Source organism: Anas acuta, chromosome Z, assembly GCF_963932015.1.
Source record: "Anas acuta chromosome Z, bAnaAcu1.1, whole genome shotgun sequence".
Classification (NCBI taxonomy): domain Eukaryota; kingdom Metazoa; phylum Chordata; class Aves; order Anseriformes; family Anatidae; genus Anas; species Anas acuta.
The window spans coordinates 6,500,388-6,525,561 of NC_089017.1; the positions used below are offsets into that span (position 1 = coordinate 6,500,388).

General features: G+C 45.4%; 1 protein-coding gene and 1 long non-coding RNA gene across 2 annotated transcripts in view; both read right to left on the reverse strand.

The window, feature by feature from the left end:
* PDZD2 (PDZ domain containing 2) overlaps positions 1–19,762 on the reverse strand; it is a 199,017-nt gene extending 179,255 nt beyond the window's left edge. The window contains 1 exon segment of the mRNA XM_068666448.1: positions 19,609–19,762. The gene's annotated coding sequence lies outside the window, so the exon portion shown is untranslated.
* A 579-nt stretch (positions 19,763–20,341) lies between these two features.
* LOC137847850 (uncharacterized) lies at positions 20,342–24,329 on the reverse strand. Its single transcript, XR_011091095.1, has 2 exons — positions 24,141–24,329; positions 20,342–22,555 (listed from the first exon to the last, which is right to left on the reverse strand). It is a non-coding gene; the product is annotated as an uncharacterized lncRNA (long non-coding RNA).
* Positions 24,330–25,174: the final 845 nt, after the last annotated feature.

Consider the following 25,174-nt stretch of genomic DNA (forward strand, 5'->3'; position numbering starts at 1 on the left):
TTGATCTAATAAGCAAATAAAAATCAGAAATCTCTCCTGCCAGCCATGAGAAAGGCTATCAATAATTCATTTTAACAAAAAAGAACATCAAAGAAAAATGCTGTGTTGGTTTGACATTTTGATATGTTGGTTCAGGACTCTTCTTTAATGTGATATGTAACAAACAGCAGAGTGCACCTATAAATGCCAGACATGCTTGTATATTGTTGAATATAACAGTTCGTATTAATATTCACTTAGGCATTTCAATGAATTCACTTTGATTGCCTTTACATCTCTTTTACCTCCTTTATCCAACACTAGGCCAAGTGGAGCTCTCATAAATGGTTTCCAAAGACAAAGTTTTTCTCAAGGTTTCCAAAGACAAAGTTTCAAACTTGTCACCGTATTTCCATCTGTTTCTTCATGTCTTCCACCACATAGCCTAACATCCAGCCCAACTTGCCTGACTTGCTGTGAATTGATTAAAAAAACACGTGAAGACTCAAAACAAGGTGTATATGTCCTAAATCAACCAGTGGTGCAATTTCACTCATATATAGTGGTTTAATTTCATTTACAATTTCCACAGGAGCCTTTGGTGGAGTGGATGAAATTTATTATATTCCAGAAAGCACAGGCTTGCAATCCACAGATTTCAACGTTATGTTGCAAGATGTATTTATTGCATGCAAGATGTATTTATTGCAGTGGAGAACTATTGGCAAATTTAATGTATATTGCTCAAGCTCAGTCCATACTCCCTTCATGAGCTCTCTTGTGTCTCCTGTGCACTGTCTTCTAAGTTTAGGATGGGTAGGGAAATTTATTCCAAGATAAAATCTTCTGTAAAATGCAGCGAATGGTTAACTACCTAGGACTTAGCAGTTCCAGGGAAGAGTAGAAAAGTAAATATTCTTGTTGTTACATCACTTTGCTTAAGGATTAAAGTACATTTTTACGCAATATTCACACCCTTCTTTAAAAATCTATTTCCCTGGAGGAAAGTCCTTGACAGTAACCACCTTTTTTAGCAGCTGACATTGCACGCACAATCCTTGGAGGAAAAGCAGTCATCACTCAGGTCCTGAGCATGGCTGCATCCTACGGTCTTTTGGCTATACATTCATAGATCCACAGGTTTTCTATGAATTGTAGTCTTTAAATTACTATTTATATAGACTGTTACAACTATAAAAGAACTGTTCAGATACAGTTTGATGGAGGGGTAACAGCTACTGAATGTGATGACAGACCAGATGGTAAAGCTGCTATCTAATCCAGATGATAAAGTCATATCATCTTTGTTATATCCAGTCAGTTGTAAACAGAAAGAGTCAAAAGGACCTTTATTTATTTATTCTTACCAACTGTTTGCAGATCCCAGTGTTGACAACTGCATCTACTGGAATCCTACAGCTCTGCCAGCTGTAGAAAAACAGCACCCACAGACGTGCGCCCCTTGATGCTTTAACCCATGCTGGCTAAGGGGGGGATCATTTTCCCACCAGCCAGTGAGCTGCCAGTGGGGAGCTTTTTCCACACACAACAACAACAAGAAACCCCCATTCCCGAGATCTCAGCTCCAGGCTGACTCTGGGGAGCAGCTCCACGGACAAGGTCTTCACCCCTAGGCCACCCGCACCCCACCACCCACATGGGTGCCTTCCAGGCATCCCAAAACCAAGCAGGAATTTCACCATACCACGTGCAGAGGAGACTAAGTCCTGGCAGTGCTTGCAGATGACATCCCTGCAGGTGGGACTGGCTGGTCCCAGAGGCAACCGTGGGCCTCCCCTTAATCACATGGGGAAGGAGCACAGGGATGTGAGGAAATGTTGCAGCTGAAAACAGATCTTGAGTCCCTTTTACAAGCCAATAGCATCTTAGTCTTTTTTTACAGATGGCAGCAAATTTGTTAAATCACTTGGATGCTTCTGAAAACTTTAGGCACTGTTGGAATAATCCCAAAAGAAAAAAGAAAAAAAAGCCACTGCCACTCACTCGAAGGGCTACAATGCAAACGGCAGATCTCTGAAATCTATTTTAAAAGTCCTGCCATAGCAGGACTGCTACAGACAGCTGGTGTGGGGGGTTTTGAACCCAAGACCTTACTTTATATAAGCCTGTCCCTGCCCAGATCTTTAGTTATATCATGAAAACTAGAAGGGGGAAAAAATATTTCCCTGACACACAGCATGAACATAAACACATTATTATTTGAAAGGCTGTACAAAGGTTAAGCCTTTAATCCTTTTAATCCAGACGACAAACAAACAAAACCCCATGCATGGCTCCCAGAGCACTGCTGAGTGCTGCCAGGTCTCCGGTGGGGACTCTCGCCATTCACCACTGCAGCAATTGAAGAGCCTCCAGCTACAAAGTTGCTGCAGAAGAAATAGATGCATGCACGTTTTTATTCCCAGCTCTTTGTAGCTTATTACAGGCAATCTGGGAGGCTGGCCTCATGTTTCAGTGAGAAGGGTTTAATTCTCAGGTCTGTAACAGCAAGGTTACCGGATTTCCAGGTCTGCCTGCTGAGCCAGCACCAGCTGCCCTCTTACCAGCAGCACAGCCCTTGAACGTAGTGATTCCTCTTACCTGTCACTTGCGTGTCCAGCATGAAGCTGAAGTCTCCCAGTCCAAGGATCACCGCAGGTGACCTACAGGCCTGGAGCTAATCAACTCCCCACGCACCAGCACTTGTTAAGCGTCGCTGTCACTTCCAGAAGATGCTCTGCCATGCACGGAGAAAATGCAGTTTCTCCTCGATAAAATCAAGAGAGTTTGAGGCAGGGAAGTAATCACGCAGTAACAGCAAGCAGAATATAAACTGCAGAGCATCTGGGGCCCTAGAGAGCTCCTTGTTCGGTACACCCTACGGAAAGCACTTTGCCTGGTGCAGTGCGTGCCCGTATTTGTACCACTCCCCCAATGCGGTATCACGATAAGCAGACATCAGTGCAGTAGTCCAAAGGGTTAAACGGATTTAGGACCTGATCTGGGTTTATCAGAACAACGGGAAATTCTTCCACCTATTTCAATGGGAATTGGGTCACGCTGCAACCACGCATCTTAAATGAGCCGCAGCAAGAGTGCCACTAATTTCAGCAGTACTATTCGTGTGATTCAAACGAGAAGTGTGGTTAAGTACATTTATCAACCAAGTCTAAATGAAAAATCTAAGCCATCCATATAAGCGACACATTTAAAATGCCATTCTCCTTTCTGCCATGTACCCAACCACAAATTGGTGAGCCACCACTTTATTTGCATTTACTTCCATCAAAGAGAGCTACCACAGATGAGTTGCAGTAATTAAAATCCACATTTCCTCTCAAACCATTTCTCACTTTTTCTGTATCTGCCTAATCAAGTATAAGCCACTTAGTGCAAATTCTGTCAATTTTGGGAAGAGTTGCTGGGCACAATGTCAACTACTTCAGCAGCACATAGACAAGTCAACAGAAGAGTTAACAGCCGTGATTTAGCCCAACCCTCAGCAAGAATTTTTGACAGTCTTTTTGGAACCCAGCAGTCCCCTCTCTCCTCATTTCGGATGCCGTCCAGGATGCTGCAACAGCTCCCTAACCCTCACCCTGCTCTGCTACAAGATAGATTGGACCTCATCTCTCACTCTGAGCAGAGGTCAGGCCAGAGCCACACTGGCAGAGCGATGAAGCATGTGAAAGCTGTAAGGCTGCTAGATGTCCTCTGGTTATTAGTGTAGTCACTCTAGTGTGTATTGCACACACCCAATCCAAGTAAATACTTTTCACAGTGGTGCAGGGCATCACTGCCATCCTGCTCACTGCATCCTTGCAGCAGCCAGAGCTGCAGATCATGCACAGGAAGGGAAACACAAAAAGCAGTGGAAAGATGCAGCCGCAAATTACGTGACCCAGCCTACACACCTCAGTGCACAAGGGCAGAAAAAGAACACAAAGGCTCCCACCCCAGCTGGTGGGACTAATGCTGAGCAAATTTGAAGAGATGTGAGGTGGCACAGGGAGCTTCTGCTCTGCACGAGCCTCAGTCTGTCTCTGGTCTCAGCAAATTCTGCTAAAGCATGTTATCAATTTGAGATGACGTGGACAGCAAAGGAAAAAAAAAATAACAGGAGAAATAAATAAAAAAAAAAAAACACTCAACACACATCCCCATTTACAATGTGGCCCTGAGTTACTGTTAGCACAATGCTTCTGCTGCCACAAGAACAGCAGGTGTCTGATCTCACTCTGTAAAACAGCAAAGGTCATTGCAAAATTACAGCTGAGTTCTAGGTCTGTTAGAAATTCAAAATAAAAATTAAAATTAAAAATACCCACGGCCAACTTAGATCATTTTGGAAGCAGTCACCCCTCTCCCAGCCCCCAGCACAGAAGTGCCATCTCCCCAGGTTTTCCTCCCATCTCACAGCACCAAACAGTTGAATTTACATGCATTAGAATAAGATCTGTTGTAAAATCAAAAGAGATAGGGGAATGACTGTAGCAGCTGGGGAAGGGTGCAAAGAACTCTAAAGGCCAAAAAAAGCCCTTATTTAGACATCCTACACGAAGACTGCCAGTGCCACGCGCTATCGGGCTGCCAAGCTCCCTGCTTGCCGGAGTGCTGACAGCATTTCCATCCCTGGCAGCTCGCGAGGTCACGGTCCCTGGGGACACTTCATTCTGCTTCCCACCCTGCTTTCCTTTAGCCCCATAAATTTCAGCTCCGTTCTCGCAGCCAGTAGCTCAAGAATACGACAATTAAAGATTAATGTTTTAAATGCATGGAAAGTTGAAAAATCCAGATTTCTGAATGTCATGCCAGACATATTCATTTTTAAACCTTACCCTTGTGGTTTAAGACACCAGGCCAGGAGTGTCACTTTTCCCCAGCAGACTGCAAATGCTTTCTCCTTTTCAGCTGCCAGCTAGCTCTTTGGGCTTATATATTTTTTCTTTATTTAATTATTCACTGTAATACATGAAACATTAAGCAGCTTCTTTCCATGAAGAAATGAGCGTTGCTTCCCAATGACAACATGCTAAGCAGCCTTAATAGTGGGAATAAGGAAATGAGCTTCCTAGAACAAAGGGGAAAAGGGCAGGGAGAATGAGAGAGAAGCTACGAGCAGCTAGGATTTAATAACGCAAAAAGACAAGACTCCGTTTCAAATAAAATTGTCACAATCAGCTGACCTGGGAAATAAAGGAAAAAAAGAAAAAAAAAAAGAAAAGAAAAAAAAAGGAGACTTTTAAAGCATAAAAAAGCATGTTTCCTGATACGACTTTTGGGCTAGAATTTTCTTCTTTCTCGATGTTTACAGGGATCAGTCAGCACAGAAGAAGCCATGGATGCAATGCTGAGATATGTGACACCAAGTTGTGTTTTCTCGGTGGTACTAAACCCTGCTAGCTGCAAGAAACGCCTGTTCTCCAGGAGAACAGGAGTTAAAAACTGAAGTCATTAACGAAAGAGAGTCCAAGCCACAATTTTTCCTGTGAAAACAGGACTGCATACACAACTTCCAGCTTACGCTACTCTCATTTAATGTCTTCTGCAGCAGCAAAGAGATGGTCTCATCAGGTTACAGCACAGCCTCATCCCCTGACTGCATCTCATGACCATATCTCACCATCAACCCAGGCAGGACAACCCTGGCGACCTTGCCACTGCTGTTAGTTTTGATGAAACTCTTTACCCTGCCCTTGAAAACCTAGGTAGGATTGCGGGGGCGAGAGGATTTTCCTGATTCTGCTTTTTATTTGTTGGGTCACAGAGGTAAAATTATCCCAGTTTGATTATTTAAAGCTGTTGGCTGTGGGGATAATCTGTGCATTAGCAGCTGTCCGGTGGGTGGTTAGCAGCTTTCAATCCATAGTTGGAAGCAAAGAAGTTATTTTGCACAGCACTTAAAAACAGAAAACCAAGTGAACAGGACAAAAAATCCCATCACAGCCTGATGATGAGGTGGCTTTCTGCCGTAAGAAATCCTTTCATCTGCTGGCACAGCGGAGAGTGAGTCCCAGCCGTGCCCTCCTACTGCTCTGCGCACATCGCTGCACTCAGGGAGATGATCCTGAGCGAAGGCCAGCAAAGCACTAACTCCTGCAATTGCAATTCACCTCCTTCTGCCTTCCCAAAAGGAGACCCCCAGAAGCACAGCTCAAACCAGCAGGTTCCAGAAACCCAGCTCAGGAGCCGCAAGCTTGCTATCATCAAGCTAAGTCCCATTAGCCTTGAAGTAAGGAGGGCTAAAAGCCCCCACCTGGGCAGCAACTCCCCTGGGAAAGGTTAACAATGGACCTCCTCACCATGGATAAACATTTAGAGTACAAACACTGCTGGAGACAACTCTATCTAAGCTCTCCATCTGGTAATCCACTAAACAAACTCTTTGCCCAGTTGCGTCCCTACCTGAGCCACAGCAAGCTGCTCCTTCCTGAGCCAGGACAGTTTAAGTCTGCTGATTTTGCTCTTGGGATTGGTGCTTTTTCTCCTCCTACCTTCCTTTTTTTTTTTTTTTTCCTCCTCCTCCTACCTTCCTGTAGTCTGCAGCTGCTGAGCTCCAGTCCTGGCCCAAAGGGCTGGGAGCCAGGGTGGGGTCAGCGCAGCACTGGGCAGATTTCAGGCTCAAAGGTTTAAAAAGAACAGACACCAACACCAAAGAGCAGGAAATCAAGAGAGGATAGCGAGGGATGCGAAACATCCCAGGGATAGAAGTGACGAGAAGCAGAGATGCATACTTTTCTTATTAAAAATCTGTATCTGAAAGAGAAGGGAGCATCCTCACACACAACAGACCTGCACCGTGCTATCTCTTCTCTTCTGCGTGGCCTAAGAAGGATGAGAGGCACACAACTTTCATGTTACAATTTATAATATAAACTTATAAATGTTTTATCTAACCGTTTTGCCACCACCATACGTGCAAGAGCTTTACGTGCTACGTGACTGCACACACACAGGCCACATCCACACGACTGTAACTGCATGAAGGTTCTTCAGGCACAATTGATAATATCTGGAGCATGTTAAAAAAAAAAAAAAAAGGAATATATAGTTCCCTCAGCAGCTGTACTACTTTTCTCAGTCTTTACTAATTAACATATATTAAAGAGGCACCAACAATCACAGACCCAAGGTCACGTTTATCTTCCCTTTAAACCAAGGCACAGAACACTATCTTCAGCATTGACAACACTGCAGTCTCAAGTGTCACATAAGTGAAACTTCAAAGAGTTTCTTTGCCATAAGCCCCTTTTTTTTTCTTTTCTTTTCTTTTCTTTTCTTTTCTTTTCTTTTCTTTTCTTTTCTTTTCTTTTCTTTTCTTTTCTTTTCTTTTCTTTTCTTTTCTTTTCTTTTCTTTTCTTTTCTTTTTTTTTTGAATTACAGAGTTAATGAACATGGCACCTTTGTGGAGTGGTCTTCTAATTTGCTCTGCCACCTCTCTAGTTCCTCACCCCTTCCTGGTTCTGGGAGCTGCCAGCCTGAGCTGTCCCTCACCCCAGTGCTTCCCTGCCCTCCGCTTTGGCCCCTCACAAAAACAAGCCAGTTGTTGGCTGCCTTCCTTCATGTGCATTGCCCAGAGTGATAACTCGTATTACAAAATACACAGGGATTAATTTACTGAAGTTTTGCTCCCAAAGACAAGCATGAAAACTATTCTGATGCACACTCAACATCCCTGCTGTCATCCTCCCCACTCTTTAAAAGCCATTTCAGCCATGCAACCAAATTTTGTATCCTCTATTAAGTCATTTAGGAAAACTTTCTCTGCTTATTACTTTAAAGAGTTAAAAGTTGCATGGTTTTTATTGTCTCTTGATGAGAAAGGAGATAGACAAGGCAAATGTTTTATTTACGCTTTAAAATTGGATGCAGAAAGATTTATAAATAGATTAATTTTAATTAGTGTCCTCATTTCATTTTAAAAAAAACTAAAAAGCGTTCCTTAAAATTAATGCACTGCTGCCATGCATATTAACAAATATGCCAAGTCTCTGCTTGTTTTAAAGCCCCTTTGTTGGTTAGAGGGTTTTTTATTACATATCAAAAGCAACCCCTGAACAGTTACTCTCAGAAACCATGCTGGAATAAAGCACGGGACAAACATTTTTCCTTGCTTTTTAACAAGGCTGCCCCCATAAGCATTATCCTACAGGGTAAACATTAGCACCACAGCCTTTGTGCCCTATCTCACAGCACCCTGAGGCCACGTTCTCCCTCCAAATTCAGCCCAAAGAAACTCTTTGCTGTTTGTTAAGTCAAAGCTAGGCACTGGCCCCAAACCAGAAGCATTTGAATAATGGCTTAACATTTATCTCTCACTGAACTGTTTCTCTAGCAGCTGCAGAAATTAGATTCCTTGCAGATAAAGAGCAGGTGCAGTACCCAGGAAGATTTTTAAAAGACCACATTTGATGTCTTGACATTTGCGTTATATTTCATTATAGCATGAAGCAGAAGTGGAATCACTAAAACCCAGCAAGTCCAAGAAATACTGATACCGTGTTTCTGGAGCTCAGTAATCCACACACTGGATGCCTGAGTTGCAGATGCCAGCACTACAGTCAGGAGAGTTACCAAATATCCTCCTTCATCCCCATTTCTCCATGCTGACCCATGGTAAACATGCAGAGGTGTCAGAGGCTTTACCTGTAGCACAAACCATGCAAGAGAATCTCAAGTTGTCTGCTCTCCCCAGGGTCCCAAGACTCAGCCTTATCCCTTACACACAAGTTTGCTTCCTGCCTCTAAATATTGTTGACATTTTAGGGTCATCTCTGAAGACGTCCCCTCTCCCAAACACAGGCTCCAATGAATAAAATCTCTCATCTGAGCTGTTTCTTCCTGCCTAACCTCACTAAGATTTGACCTTCCTCCACCAACCACACCACCAGCACGATTTTCCTCATTTCACACCTCGATTACTGCAACCTCTTCTTTCCTCATAACCAAAGTCTGACTTGCGTTCTCTTCAGCCAGTACCACAACAACAGTAAATTAAAAAAAAAAAAAACAAAAAAAGCATTGCCCTACTCCTGGTTTTCTCTTCTTCAACTCAGCACTGCAAAAGTCTTCCAGTGTTGACTTTGAAATGTATTTCTATCCACTTTGACTTTGCAGTGCATATTAGCAGGGCTCAGCCCCTCAACCAGAGCAGCCTAAATGTTCCATTTCCTAATCAGGCCTGTGTTCTTTGTTCTTGTGCCAAGAAAGCAATGGAGAAAAGCTCCCTCGAAACACTCCTGCAGCTCTGGTGCCAATGGACACTGTGGCCACCACTTGGTGCCTCTGCCCACACCATCTGGGGGACCAACAGGAGACTTAACGTCCACACCTACACATTCTGGGGTCTGTGGCACTTGCAGAAGGAGGGCAGGATTTTTAGGCACTACCACATTGCCTAGATCATTTTCTTTTCCACCTTCCTCCTGTGAGCACCTCGCCCTCTCAGTGAAAGTTAAGTAAGTTAGTATCACTACCCTTTAGCTCCTGGCAAACTGATTGCAATCATCTACCCCAGTGGACATGCAGGCAGTCCAGGAGGGCACTACATGAAACCCGTGGCTGTTCTGAGGATGCATCACCACTGTGACACCCCCAACAAAACCCAAATGAACATTTTTGGATGTCACAGCTGTGAGTGATGGACTTGGATAGGCTGAAGTCTGGCACCTTCCTGTGCTTCAGGCCAAAGAAAAGAGAGGCGGGAGAGAGAGAGGTGACACTTTCCCTCTCTGCTTGATAAAAGGAAAGCTGATGGGGAGAAACAAGCTGGGCACTAAACCCCTTATTAATTAATGCATGTTTTGAAAAAGAAATGCTACTGTGCACTAATTTCTGTTGGTTTCTAGGAGCTTTCGTGACCTTAATAATTCATGTTTATGCAAGCTACTTATAATTTTAAGCAGTTGTTTCATGCAGATTTTGTCCATTGCATTTAACTGTGATTAATATATCTAACTGTGAAATGAGGTTGGTCATAATACACAAAGGGTAGCTTTTTTAAAAAATAGTATTTTTGTAAGGATAAACAAAATTCACAGCTTTGTCTGAAATAATTTTCCATCCATTACTGACACACACAATGCAAGAAAAGGAAAAATATTTTTTTTTCCCAGATTCATCTTTTCCCTTTCCTTTTCATGTTTTGGCAGCATTTCCTATACCATAAACTTTCATTGTTTCTCAAGCACGTAATCAGCGTGTGCTGTCTGTTTTGCTTTTCTTTATAGCAACAGGCGATTAAGAGGACTGAGGGGGGGGATTACAAATACCAAAGTGATTAGGAAAACTGAGATGCAGGTATAGCTCCCGAGACTACCTTTATATTCACGTTTTGGACAGCAGTTTGGGCTCTTGCAGTGCACAGGGTTAACTACCACGAGGACTGCCTCCACACAGGGAGAGGGCTCCTTCTTCCAGGCTCATGCCCATCACCCACAGGCACACAAGTCCTTCAGCACATCACTTCAGGTGGTGGCCCAGACTGAGCAGCAGTTAGCCACCAGGTAGCCAGAATAAAGCCTGACAGAATCCAAACAAAAGCAGCTGCCTATGGGCCCAAACACTTCCCTAAGCCTTTCCTGATAAACCAGATCAGTCTATTCCTACCCATCCTTCATCAAAACATACAGGTCTCAGAAAATCTACATTTACTTTGTGTCAACACAAGCTAGACCACGTTTCTCACTCTCGCCTCAGAATTTGGCCAGATTTAAGGGAACTGAGAACCTGCTTCTTCCTGGATAGTTTCGGGAAGGAGACAGGGACGTCGTTGTGAAAGGTCACCTCTCCCAAACGCTGGCAACTCGTACATATCCCCACCAGGCCAAGTATAGACTGGAAGCTCTTCTGTAAAGACTCTTTCTTGGTTTTCAGCCTGATTCCATTTAAACAAGTTCTTATTTAAGAAAAACAGCACCTCATTTCAACTGGAATTGCAGTTTGCCCCTCGATATAAGCTGCCAAATACAGGTTGCAGCTATGCCTCCCAGCAAACAGAAAGTTTCCATCTGCAGCAGCAGAAGAGTGAACCATCCCTGCAGTGCCAGCAGCTTAATAAAATAAATAGAAGGGAGCTGAAATTGAAAAAAAAAAAAGTAGATGACTGTAGGAGCCACAGGCTCTTTGTTCCATGTTTGCTCTGGCTCTAGCAGAAATGGGCCCTAATGGATCGTTTTTTCCACAAATAAGGGACGTGGACACTTAATACAACCTACACAAGTGCTTGTGCTCACAGCTTACACAATGGACTCCACAAATCAACCAATTCCCATGGTCCATGCTGCCGGGCAAACTTCAGGCAACAGCAGCCAAAAATGAGACCGGGTATTTTTAAGGCCAGTCTTAGGTCTTCCATAGAACAGCTTGAGTTCAGTTTCGACAGTCACTTCTGTTGTCCTTCCAGCCTTTATCAAGTTAACATTTCAATTAATGGTTAAAAGCATGCAACTGTAATTGGTCTTAGCAGCTTGGAGTAGTGCTCAGAACAAGTTGCAGCCCTCTCCCTCCCTCACACCCACGATGGAAGTCAATAAATCCAGGCACAGTCCTATGAGTATGAGCTCACTGTGGTATAAGAGCCAGGAGCTAAAATGAAAGTGTCTTGATAATCAAATAATACATAAAGTTCAGAAGTCTCCTAACATTTTTATATATTTATTTGTGTGCTTACAAGATCCAAACAAATAGTTTTAATCACTACATATTTGGTACATACATCAATCAGCATCCACTCTGAGCTCCATTAGATTTAAAGGCATCCCCTACCCTGAGGTAGGATTATCCCCACTGAACGCTGAGGACAGACATTAACAGATGCCACATCCCATCTTCCAACCCTTAACACTTCCTGTGTGCTATCAGAGCAATTATCTCTGAGCTATCGTTCCCATCTACAGGAGGTATTAAAAGGCTGCAGATAAAAATGTTATTCACAAAGCAGGCTATTTCAAAGCAGCACTTCCCACTCACGGACCCCATTTTTCCAAAGTCTCAGTACAGAGAAAAACCACCATTGTACCAGATGGGGACTCCAAAGTGGAAATATCAACTCTAGAGGGTTTCCGCATTTCCCAAGCTGAGCCACCATTTTTTCTGCTTGCCCACATCCACAAAAGGAAACACACAGGAGATACAGAGCTTAGGACGAATGCACAAACTTCAAGAAATAGTTTGTTGGGCAAAAGTGCAGCTGTGCTATCCAAACCTTTCCCTGCCTTACGCTCCAGGACATGCATTATAAGAGGGCAGCTGCAGGCTTTCTGGCAGCATATGAGCCTCTCACAACACGGCTGGTGATTTCACATCCATCAGATGGAGCACTCAAGCTGCATCCACACCAGGAGCGCCGCGGTCCTTCCGATGAATGCTCCTTACTACAGTTATAACTACAGGCCATCACCTTTCATTTAGAATACATTTAAAAAGTAAATACATGAATGAAGTACCAAATAATTTAAGAGAGTGTTCTCCAGACAGATAGGAATAACTCATCCCTAAGACTCAGAATTAATTGGAGGAGGGAGAATATTTTCATTGATATATTCCTAGGCTGTAAAGTGGCACTTGAGTGACAGGCAATTACACATCAAGCAGTTTCTGTTGCACAATGTACAGTGGAACAGATACAGCAGGAAGGAGGAAAAAATACGCCTAAATACACCACAAATAAAATTTGTGTGTGCTGCCTGTATGATCAATGCAAACCACCACAAGCATTTGCATTAAAATAGTGCAGTAAATAACCACCCCACAGCTGAGACGTTTACAGCCACATTAGTAAATACACTTTCTCTTTCGCAGGGAGGGAGGTAATTTATTAAACCACCCAAACAAGACATCTTGCAATCACCAGTCGTGCTTTAATTAGGAAGGATCCTTTTGAAAGCAGAGCAAAGGGCTAGATGACCCAGCAGGCCCTTTCCATCCGAGTTACCCAGGAGCTGTCATTCACCATGCTTACGGCTAGGCAGTGCATGGAGGTTTACCTCCTTTGATGAACATGCTGGCACGGGCTGAAAGGAAAGGCTGTGGGCCAAGACAAGCCCATCACACCCAGCTCCCCGCAGCCCCACACCTGTCAGGAGCGACAGCACACCAGCCAGGATAACCGTGCCTTTTGGAGCAGTGCCACCCATTGGTTTGCTGCATTTATTTACTTCCAGATGAGCTATGGGACAGAAATCCCATTTGGCAATGCTTGTGGTTCTATTCAGAGAAGAAAGGGGAGGAGGTGTGTTACTCCATGCAAAATGGGAGGCGGATTGCTGCTGGAATAGGATGTGCTATATCTCGTCCCACTGCCCAGGCCCCATCGTACCTACGAAGACATGTTCCTGCTCAGCTCCTCATCCCAAGTAGCGGAGGATCCAAATATAATGCATATGGAGGAAGGTTCCTCAGTGGTGTGCATGAGATGCTTTGTTTTTCTTCTGCAAAGACTAGAAGAGTAAAGGGTGGGGAAGATGATTAAAGGAAGGATAATATAGTCTATGCTGTTGGGAGCCTGGAAGGAAAACTGAAAGTTGGCCTGAAGTCAGCTCACCCGCAAGGTTGTATTCCTGCATAAACATGGTGAGCACGTTCCCAGCAGAAATACCTGTGAGTGCTCAAGAGCTGGAAGTTGGCACTGCAGATTTGGGCTATGGATGACCATGAGACAGGTAATCAGTCATGAAAGCCTCCAGTCCTTCCAACCTGGTCATGCTGGGAAAATGGGTAAGAAAGGGAGTAAGAGCAGGATTAATATTTTAAAGCCAAACAGCTGGTTAATGTCTAATACCTGTCCCACTTGTCATCTGACATCCTTCATGCTGGCAGTTGAGCATGGACCAGACAGGGGCTTTAGTCTTCAATGCGAGGTCTGCTGCCATCAGAGCCCCTGCCAGCCCCTGGTGAAGCTGATGGGATGATGGCCGGGCAGTACTATGAGCAACGTGCTGCCACGGGTCCTGTGCTGCCACAGGGGACACTGAGGAGATGCTGGGGCTACACTGTTTGCATCAGAGCATTAGGCTTGCATTAAGTAAGGAAAGACTTTGAGCGCTGTGTTTTGGTGCAGACTTTAGACAGAAACTCTCTCAAAACCCACACCATTTTAAAGTCTCTCCTTGATCTTTGATTGTACTGAAAAAGACACAAATACCCCAACAGATCATGCTGCTTGGTTATCCCAAGACCACCACAACCACTAAAATATATAACCGTATCACAGCCAGACCTACCCCACTCTGCTAGGCAGTCACTTTTGCTCCAGGAGCAGAGAGAAGCAGCGGTGTGTTAACCTCTTAGCTGTGGTCAGATGGCGATGGCTGATTTATACAGCTGCTACACCTGCACACAGCTGGAGGCCAGGAGAACCCTGCTCCCAAATGGGCTGCATTTTGCCCATCTACCCTGGAGGCTGAGAAGATGGGAACACTGCTGAACTTGTAGACATCTTGCAAAGAGATGGTGGTACTGGTAAGCCAGTACCCAGTGCACGCCAAAGCATTTACAGAAGACCAAGCAGCTGGACAGATGCTCTTGAGCAGATGTGTAACACCGGGAGGCAGCAGCAGGATGTTTTCCCTGGAACACAACAGCAACCAAAGAGGGTTCAGCATCTGTTTTAATAGGGCCTGACTCTGTCAATCTCCTGGGCAAAGCCCGCTCGTCTGAGACTTTGCGGAGAGTGAAGTGAGCATCAAAGCTCTCCTTCGTTTTGTAGGTCAGGAAGGCTTTGGGGCTGGCACAGCGTCAGCTCACATTTATTCTGCAAAGTGCGCTTCAATTTTTCATTATAACAGCACCTACAGACTTTGATTGAAATAAATAATGAACCGATTTGTATCATGAATCTAAGAATCACTCTCTTCTGGTCCCCATCACGGATGGGATTTTCTTCCCAGTGACAAGCGTTAATGCATTTATGCCCTAGTTTCACACAGTGGATGGCACGATTGAAGTGTCAGGAAGGAAGGTTAGCACTGTTTTTTCAGACTGCTCCAGTCAGCCGCAGCAGTCCATTTCAGATGAAAACATCCCGACAGAGCACAGGCTGAAAGGAGGCTGGGTTTTAAACAGCACAGCAAAAGTCTTTTGTGTGGAATATGATTAAAATGTAATACTGAATAGATTTTTTGTGCTGGTCTGAGACAGGGAGGATGTCAAATTGTGGGCTTTTTTTTTTTTGCAGAGCGGCGGAAGTTTCACAAGTCTTTAATGCAGTTAGAGACTCTGTTTTCTACACTTTCTCCATTTTTCTTTCTGGAAACCTCCCCCGCACAAATCCTGACAGGCACCGCTCCATTTCTGAGCGCTGACAGAGGACACCTGGCCACTCCCTGTGATGGGACCCAAAGTCCTGCCTACCTGCTCTTCCCACCAGGCAAATATGGCCAAAGCCAAAACCCAGGGGGATCCTGACACTGCCTGATCTGAACTGCTCTGTCAGTGTGAATCACTGGCATTTTAATAATGCACAGTTATTCAATTGGAGACAAAAAAAAAAAAAATCAATTACCAAAAGTAGCCTTGCTGTCATTTCAAAGTTTTTGCCAAATTAGTTTAATACAATTCCATTTCGAGAGGAATTTAGATTAAGCACACACAATAAATGCTGTAACCCGCCCAGGTACTAATCCCCTTTGCTAACTGTCTAACACGGCAGGGAAAGTTAATCAAGTGCTGGCCACAGCAAACAGTAATAAAATTTAAGCACAGCTGGCATACCTTACCACAGCAGCCTATCTGGGAGGCTGCACCAAGAAGGAGCCATGGCAATTAGGCAGGTATGACAGCAGAGGCATTAGCTTGTGGAATTACAGGCCTGCTCCTGCCTCCTTTGCAAAGCAAGATAGCAATATCAGCGTATCAGCAATAGATGAGGAGCCTGTTTTAAAGAGAAAAATTACAATTATTTTATTCCGGGTAGTAACCACAAATTAATTTTATTCACCCGAACCACCTCTGTCAGTGCTGGGAGCTGCTGCTGAACCACCGCGGGCTGCCCTAGCTGGCTCCACATCGCATGCAAACCTCAGGCTCCGTGCAGCGGGAGCTGCACGAGATACGATGTCTTGTGACATGGCGAAGGTCAGATTAGATTCCTCGACCTTCAGGCTAAATGCATCAGCTTCGTGCAATGTATTCATACGGCAATTTTTTAATGAAGACAACGCAACATTCAGAGCAATAATGCTTGGTCCATGCGGATCTGTGTTAAAGCACAATATTAACATAAGCACTTTTGTACATGATCCAGTCAAAATCAGCCAGAAGAGCTGTTACTGTGGTGCATGGGCAATGGGAGTGGGAGGCAGAAACTCAGCAAGGTGAGGACAGGCACTATGTGAGCCCAGCATGTTGGACACACCAGCTGGGAATAACAAAACAGGGAATGCTGTAAGGATCATACACCGTACAACCAACAAACCACAGGGAACAAAAAGCAGTTCATTAAAATGATACTGTTTCAAGAGAAACAAACCTCAATTTACTCATCCACTGCTGTCACTTTCCCTCTGTCAGCAAGCAGGTATGTCCGAGTCGGTGCCCAGCACGGTGTAATGCAGTGCCAGGCTCTCCCAGGCTCTACACAACAGCCAGCTCTCACATGGACAAGGGAGTCAAATTCAGAAAAACGCTCTTTTCTGCTCTCTCTCTGCATATATTAATCTACGTGCTTATTCCTGTTTACATTATGAGACATATGCCATTAAAGAGCTCACAGGATGTGCACTGCAGCCAAGTTAATATTGCTGTTGGAGTCTCAGCCTCTGTATTTCCTGACTTTTACTGCTGACCAGTTCTATTTTATATATATATATATATATATATATATATTTATTTATTTATTTATTTATTTATTTAATTCTGCATTTGTCTAATAGAGTTTGTAAGTAGTGTGAACCCATTTGGGGTAAGAACGCAATATTGAGCGCCAATTAGCACCTGCAGGAAGCCTGGAGAAAGAACAAGCCCTATACTGAAGGCATTTAGAAATATCAGTATAGAATCGTGTACAAATATAGCACAGAAACGTATATTTAGCAATGGCATAAATAAACAATTTGCAAATATGCCTGCATTATAAGACCATTTTGTATATTTCTGTGGATAAAATCTACTGCTTTTGACTTAGGGCAACTTGACTGACCTTTCAAGAGCCAATACGTGTGGTTTATACAAGATTTATGGCCAAAACAGTAACAAAAATAAAAGCAAGACATTTTTTTCACAGATGTCACAACTTGTATTTTAAAGGCAGAAAGTAGAGCCAATTTTACTTAAAATAAGTTGAGCAAAGTGTTTCACAAACCTTGTGCAGATGAGCTAAGGCGGATGGACCTCACTTTAAAGCCTCCCGTCACTGTGCACTCTTGCACCCAGCCAGACTCCTGCCTGGAGCCAATTCTTTATTCTATGAAGCTACTGAAAATCTAGCAAGACACCGACTGCAATACCATGAAGACATGCAACTCTAAAGTCCTTTTAAATTTGGCCCTTACAACACAGACACTTGACTTCAACCAGCATTGCCAAACAATCCTGCAAGAGATACCTGCTTGGTGAGATTGCTGCCACCGCTCTCCTCATTTCTAGGAAAGCCTTTCCAGTGTGAATGTCTGCTCATAGTTTTTAGAGTAGCAATCCCCCACCAACATTGTAAAGGGAACATAAAAGGGCCCCATGTCACGAAAATCAAAAGACTTTTAGGTCTTCTTTTAAATTAAAAAAAAAAAAAAAAAAAAAAAAAAAAAAAAGGAATCACATCCTACTTCTGTAAAACGTTGGTGAGTTTTATAAAAGTGAAAGAATAGGTTTCCTCCAGGCTAAGCATTGAATAATTTTAGAGAAAAAAAAGACTTCAAAGACACGTTTTACATCCTATTTGCATTTAGGCATTTTGTTTTTCAGAAAATTAACTCAGTAATATTGCAGGCTATTCTTCCACACACTGAGCTTCGGCCACTGAACAGACAAAATGCCCAGTGCAAGAACCACGTGAGAGAGGGAGAAGCCACTCCACGAATAAACAGTAAGTCCGGTGAGTTTTCTGGGGGGATTAGCACAATCTTTGCAATTTAGTGCATCCTCGGCACGAAAGGGAGGGTTACAGGGGGCACACAGGTGTTGCCATTTACCTTAAAATGAAGGTAAAGGAACTTTGACCAAAGCAGGCAAGTTTAACAAGATCTTCTTGCAGCTGCTCCTTTGCCAGGGGCAGACGAAACCCAAGCCCATGCCCAAGCCCTGATGGCTCTGCTGAAACCCAGAGGCTGGTGCAAGGACCTTGGAGAGGGCACCTCAGCCCCCTGCACCCACCACAGCGCGTGAACCCCTTGTACCAACACCCCAGCAGTGCAGAGGGGACAGGGAGCAAGAGTGTCCCAGGGGTGTCCCCTTCCTCCCCTCCCTCGCTCTCCCAGCCAGCAGCAGGGACCTGACAGCACGCTGGGGGAAATTTGAGGGGGCTGCAGTTCAGTAGAAGGCTACCGAGGGGAAGCACTGAGGTTAACAGCTACATTAGGCTAATTTATAGATTTATGGCACCTTCTAAGGGGCACCAGAGCTTTTGGCAGCCAAGCAGACTGATCCCCGAGTTACAGGCTGAGACAGGTTGTACCGAGCACCCCAGCCACCCGAAGGAGAGGCACCACAGTTAACTTCAGAGTTTGAGGTCGGGTCTCGATGTTTTCCTCTCCCTCACCTCATCCACAGCCGCTCCCAGGCTCACAACACCGCATGTACCACAGCCTGCTCTGTGCAGACGGGAGTATTTAATGACACAGAGAACTACTTTCCGATGATTGGGGAGGGGGGAACAAAAAAAAAAAAAAAAAAAAAAAAAACAGAGAAAAAAGCAGCCAGATGTTTCATGCTGTCTGATTTTATCAGTCTGCTGCATGCAGGCAGGTGGAGGGGGGAGGGATGAGGAGGGGGATTTATGGGACTGCCACCCCTCTTGCCCATATCCCAGAGCCAGGCTGCGCTGTGAGACAGTCACACACACAGGACCTAATCCACCGCATGTCACAGAAGGTGACGGAGATCCTTGCCCTCCACGTGGGTGCACGGGGGGCAGCAAAGCAAAGGCAGGACAAAAGGGGACCCCACAAGCACCCCTCAGCCCAGGTGATGCACCCCACTGAGCCCTGCAGGGATTGGACCACCCCAACCCTGGGGGATGGACCCTAATAGCACCTGTGGGGCTGCACCCCATTGACCTACACGGAGATGCGACCCTCTGGCCCCAGGGCACGGGGTCCTCTTGGTCCATGGGGAATGCACCCCCCTAGGTATAGGTCACGGGGGTAGCACCCCACCGACCCCCCGGTGGGGAGGGGAAGCACCCCAGTCCCAAAGTTGTGGGATGCACCCTTCAGACCCCAGGAGATGGAGCCCCCAGGGCAATGGGGGAGGCACCCACCGACCCCCGGAGACGAAGCCCCCCTGGCACCGTGCCGGGGGGGGGGGGATGAAGCAGGTCGGTACCGGCAGGGGGGGAGCCCCCAACCGGTGCAAGGGGGGAGCACCAAGCCCCGCAAAGCCCCGCAAAGCCCCCTCCCCGCAGGACCAAAGCCGACACCGGGGAGGTGGGGGGGCAAGCACCGACCCTCTTCGCTCCCCTCCGCGCCCCCCACTCACCTCGGAGGGGCCGTGGAGGGAGAGGGGGGGCCGACACCCGCCCGCCCCCGGGGGCAGCCGCTCCCTCGCCGCCTTCCTCGCCGCTCCGCACCGCTCCGCACCCGGCCCGGGGAGCGGCGGGGGCGGCCCCGACGGGCGGCGCGGGGCTCCCGAGAGGGGCGGCCCGACGGGGCGGGCAGCGACCGAGCCCCGCACGGGGCGGTGCCGCTAATCCACCCCCCCGGGGGGATCCCACAGAGCACCCCGGTGGATCCCACCCCGGCACTAACCGGGAGGCTGGGGTCGGATCGGCTGGACCCTCACCCCCCTCCTCCCCCCGAGCCGCCCACCGTGCGCTGCGGTCACGTCTGGGGGCGCGCCGGGCTGGTGACAAGTCCCTAAAATGTTTTTCCCCCGTATCGCTTTTATCTCTCGGTGTCGCTCAGCAGGAAGCGCTGTTTCCAAAATGAGGGTTGGAGCGAGCGCTGAATTACTCACCGAAAAAAAAAAATAAAATCTTTTTTTAATTAGAAAAAAAAAAAAAAGTTCCTTCTTTACTCAAAACTTCAGACTGTTAAAGTGGAAACACGTTTTTTAATGTTCAGTTGCTTTTTAGGTCCACTCTTCCCAGCAGTGCGAAAGGAAGCGGTCAGCGGCTCTGGTTTCTCTCAAGCCAGAGTCCCTTCCTGGCTCATGCCCCGTCCGAGGCAGGGAGCACGCTTCCAGGCCTGCTGTTCTAAAGCCTAATCTAAAAATAAATAAATAAGAGCTCAGATCTACCACAGCATCTCTAAAGGGCTGTGCTTATTACAGGCTGCAGCAGGTAGTCGCACGGCGATCTGGCCCAGATGCTCTGCCTGCCGCTCCTTTGAAGATGTTTGCTCTTGACTGCAGCGCCCGTGCTGATAACCAGACGGGCACCAAGCCCTTGTTTTGGAGTGGGGTCTTTGCTTTCTCTTTCTCCTCCTCCATAACAACATCGTTTAAATCTCTGTAAAGTCAGGCAGACCCGTTTTCCCGTTTTTCATCCCAGCCGTGAGATAACGTTTACGAAGCGCTCCCGCTGCAGCACATTTGGCTCCTGGCAGGGTCACACCGTGGAAGCAAAGCCGATGCTCATAAACAACACTTTTGCTAAGCACTTTCACAGGCAGCTGCTGGCATTCAGTTTTGTCATGTAAATCTATCTCCGCTTCTGCCTGCTAGATATCGGGCCAAAAGGTGGGAAAGATACCGCGCTGCACGTGTTGGGTTTACTTTTTTGCAGGTCTCTATGGAAAAGTCGACTTTGTCTACATCTGAAATCAGGAATTCTGGAGGCTGCCAGCAATGTTTTACATTCCTCTCTTACACATCTGAGCAATACGTTTTTTCCCCTGCTCTTTCTGAAGGTTGTGCACCTCTTCTGCAACATGAGCATCAAAATCTTAGCTAAATGTGATTTCATGAGTATGGATCTCCCAACATTGATAGGTCGGATTTGCAGTATTTGTATTATCTGATGCCGATAACATCAGCAGTGTTCTGTTTTTCTTGGACTCCAGCTGGGTAGAGATTAAGCCTATCCCTTGGTGTTTTCCACGCTTCACTAACAGAGTGGCCAAAAATCTCATTTTATTTTGCTTCAGATAAGGTAAGGGTGCTAAAAGTAAAACAGCTCACTGGATGCCAAAGGAACCTAGGAGAGGAGCTGGAGCTCAGGAAAAGGGAAGACACCAGCAAGCAGGGAGAAAAAGCAGGTTTAGCACATGGAGCAATATTCAGCTTTCAGGATTCAGATGCTGCTCAGATCATGTAACCCAAGCTGGATGTATCAGCGGGACCAAATTTCAGCGGCCTGTTTCCAGAAAGCTGGAGCACTTTCAAAGTCACAGCACACTTTAGTTACGCTAACAGTGATTCATCCTGATGCAAGCTTCGACAATCTGCAATTTGGTCACACTTCCCCAGCACAAGCAGGGCTCCCTGCCCTGACCTGTGACAGCGTCCAGAGACCCGGGCAGATCTGCTGAGCTGTCGCCTGCCCTCGGCAGTCCCCAGCCGGGGAGGTTCACGTTGTGCTGAAGCTTTTCTGTAGATGCTTTGATGCTGCTTTGGTGCAGTTTAGTGACTTGGGACAGGCCGGCAGGAGGCAGGGCAGAAGGTGCAGATGAAAAAGCAAGGGGGGTGTACGTAATGCTGCCATCACTGATGCTACAAAGTGGGGCAGTGTGTGTCTGGGGTGGAGTGACTGGAATTGGGACTTCCCCCCGACAGCTTCTGAAATTCAGGCTGCGATTCAAAAACCACAGTGTGGCTCCTGACATGCTGGGAGCTCCGCTAGCAAGGCTGGTGTTTTCCTGAGTTCATGGAGAAAAAGCTTCGCCTTTGACATTGCTCCTCTCTCTCCTCATCTCTGCCCTTTACACAGACACACGCTCTCCCATGTACGTCGCTGGTATAAAATAGACTGTGGACAAGCCACCACTGGCTGTGCTGCTATAATTTCCATTCACAAGGAGGCTAAAATGAACTATCCTGTTGATTTCCTTATCTATGCGGAAAAATTAACCAGCAGGACGACGGTAATAACCTAGAGTTATCTTGGTCCTCAGGTGGATGCTCTATTCCAATTCTGTTTGGAAATAATTACCCTGAAAGCAAAGTAATTTCTGCAGGACAGTGCCTGACTCTGAACAAGCGTATCCATACCCCTTCCCCTGCGACAGCACCAACAGTGATTTGCTTTGCATAAGCAAAGCCCAAGAGAGAGAACACATTACATAAATCTCCTCCTTAACCCTCTGCAGTAAATACAAGGCCAAAAGGGCTGAATTAGAGAAATCCTGGAAGTCAGAAGGAGCCATGCTCAGAACACAAAAAGTCACAACAGGCTCAGAGGCACAATCGCAATTTCGGCTCTGCATGGCCTGTTGTCAGCTGTAATAATGGCACACTGCTTTGTTCCAGCTTTAATTTGGATTCCCCACTGCAAATGGGAAAAGGAAAAAAAGAAAAAAAAAAAGTCGCAGTGCTGATCCAATACTTTTTGCTACCTTTTGAAATCCTACTACAGCTTTACAGCAAGAGGAAAAATAAGCTAATAGCTGTGAATCTATCACTAGGGATTTCTCTCCCTTTCTGTCTTTCCTCCTGTATTTTCAGACTAACTGCAAGCCTTACTAGCACAGAAAGTTCCCCAGATGCAATGGATTTCCCCCAGAGCACAGAGGTTTGCAACTCTTATGTATGACTTGGTTTAAATTAGCATGAAACATAGAAGATAACTTTACCATCTGCCTCAAACATACGGAGGTGGGGGGGGGCAAATTTGGGGAGCAAACATGCTGAACTTTAAAGTAAGAAAATATACACTTGGATACATTTACTGGAAGCTGTTTGTGGATACTACACATTAAATTTCTTTTGCTGCAAAAGTCTCAGATATGTACTGTGTATAAATACTACCTTTAACAGACCAAAATAAGTCAATATTAACCTTCAAAGTGTCTCAGATTCAAACATTCAGCTATAAATCTTCATAGAAACATTCATTTTCAAAGCTCCTGAGGGTAAAAGCCTCTCTAAGATTATTTTGCAATATACATAAGACACAGTTCTCTAAAGGCTCTCTTCCGTGTAATTCCAAGATCATCACTTATTTCAATTACAGTGACCTAAGATATCATAAGTCAAATTCATTCACTGAATGAACTTGACTGTTGATCTAATAATTGCAGGGCCAAATACATTTCAAGAAATAAATACGAAAGTCTAAGTTTGAAAAAAAAAAAAAATCAAGGACCAAAGATCCTCTTAGCAATTCTCATTGAGATTTTTTTTTTTTCTAATTTCCTCAGCAAATTAGTCATCCTTCTCTTGATACCATCCAGTGGTTATCAGACTGGTTTTGATGCTGCATTTATTTTTCTTTGAAGTAATAAAGTTTGGACTTCTTTGCTTTCTGTTTTTAGATAATTAACACATAATTCCTCCCTTTGTCTACAGCCTTTTTCCTGTGTGTTTTAGGATTTATTAAACATAATTGTTAAACACACGGACACGTATGAAGTCATTTACTGTTTCAAAGCACCTTCTTATATTTGACCATGCACACAAACGCATATCTGCAAGTGCCTGTTGGAGAAACCGTAATATTTTTCACCATGGTTGCTAACTTCTGTGTGCTGCCCTGACAAAACAGCAAGAAAGGCGCTGATGAACCATTTCTTGCACAGAACCAGCACCGAGGATTTATAAAAGCAATTCTGTGCTATAGATACAGCACTGCCAAAGCAATATGCAGGGAAACGTCCCCATCTTCAATACGGAACTGGCAGAGGAAGGCAAGCCAACGCTTTATCACGATGACATTAATCAGGGGCTGCGCAAAGAGAAGTGTTTTGAGAGATTAGCCAAGTTTTTAATAAACGTGGCACCACAGCCAGTGCTGCCCCTTCCCGGCACAGGCAGGGCTCCAGCCTTCCCCATCGGAGCCCCCCAGAAATGAGGGATCAGCCTCATGTCATAAGCAGTGGCTGAGAACCGAGATCCCCGACACGTTCATCACAAACCTGCAGCCGGGGGAAACGCAAACCACCGCCCTGATGTCTTCTCCGCCCCAGAGCAGGAAGCACTTGCTGCGGACAAAGCCCGTAAACAGCCTGCTCACCCTTCAATCAGAAACTCGTCACACGTGTTAATCATTACAGGCTCTTGCAGTCGGGTGGTGGTGTTCATCTGATGAACTCAGCTGACAAATGTAGCTTGAATCTGGCCTGGTGTCTGCCCTGAAGTATGCTTTGATTTGACAATTACATTAAAACGCAGCCTGGGTTTGTTTCTGTGTGTGCATGTGTGTGTCCGCGTGCGTCTGTACACATGGAAAGAGACTCCCAGTATTTTGGTGCTGTTTGAATGAGTGCTAAGCATCGCAGGCCATCTGTCAGTAGCTGCACTTCTAAAAGAGGGAAGAAAAGGGAAGAGATATTTTAATCCTTTTGCTCACAACTGACAATTTCTCTGGAGATTCATGCAGCTCGGAAGGAGCGGTGTGGTGTACAAAGGCAGGTTGTGTTCAACAGGTCCCTGAATCCTTCACATCTCGAGGTCATAATATTTTGCTATGCCAGATAAGGATGATGGCGTGTCTCCAGACAGCCAGGGTGCTTTCCAAGGGCTTCGGAATCTCAGATGTATAGCGATAAAGGAAGGCAAAATAATCGTGCTAAATAAGGGCAAGGCAAAAATGAAGTGTGTGGTCAGAGCATCTTTGGGGATCACGAACATTCTTTGTAACACTGCATAAAGAGATTTGACAAGTATGGAGAGTTTAATCTTAGTTTAATGTGCCATTTTTTTAGCACTACAATATGCACAGCATCCTTTTTTTTGTTTGTGGGTTCTTTTTTTTTCTACTTGCCTGAGTTTCTCCCCAAATTGTATTTGATGGAAACTCTTCATCAGTAGATTTTTCTCAAGGAAATAAATAAATAAATAAATAAACTACCACCAACTGGTCTGCAGTTGGCATTCCTTTGTCATCACACACCTGTTGCACATCCACAGCAGCCTGTTCCGGATGACTTTGCGTTTAGACTTCCTCATA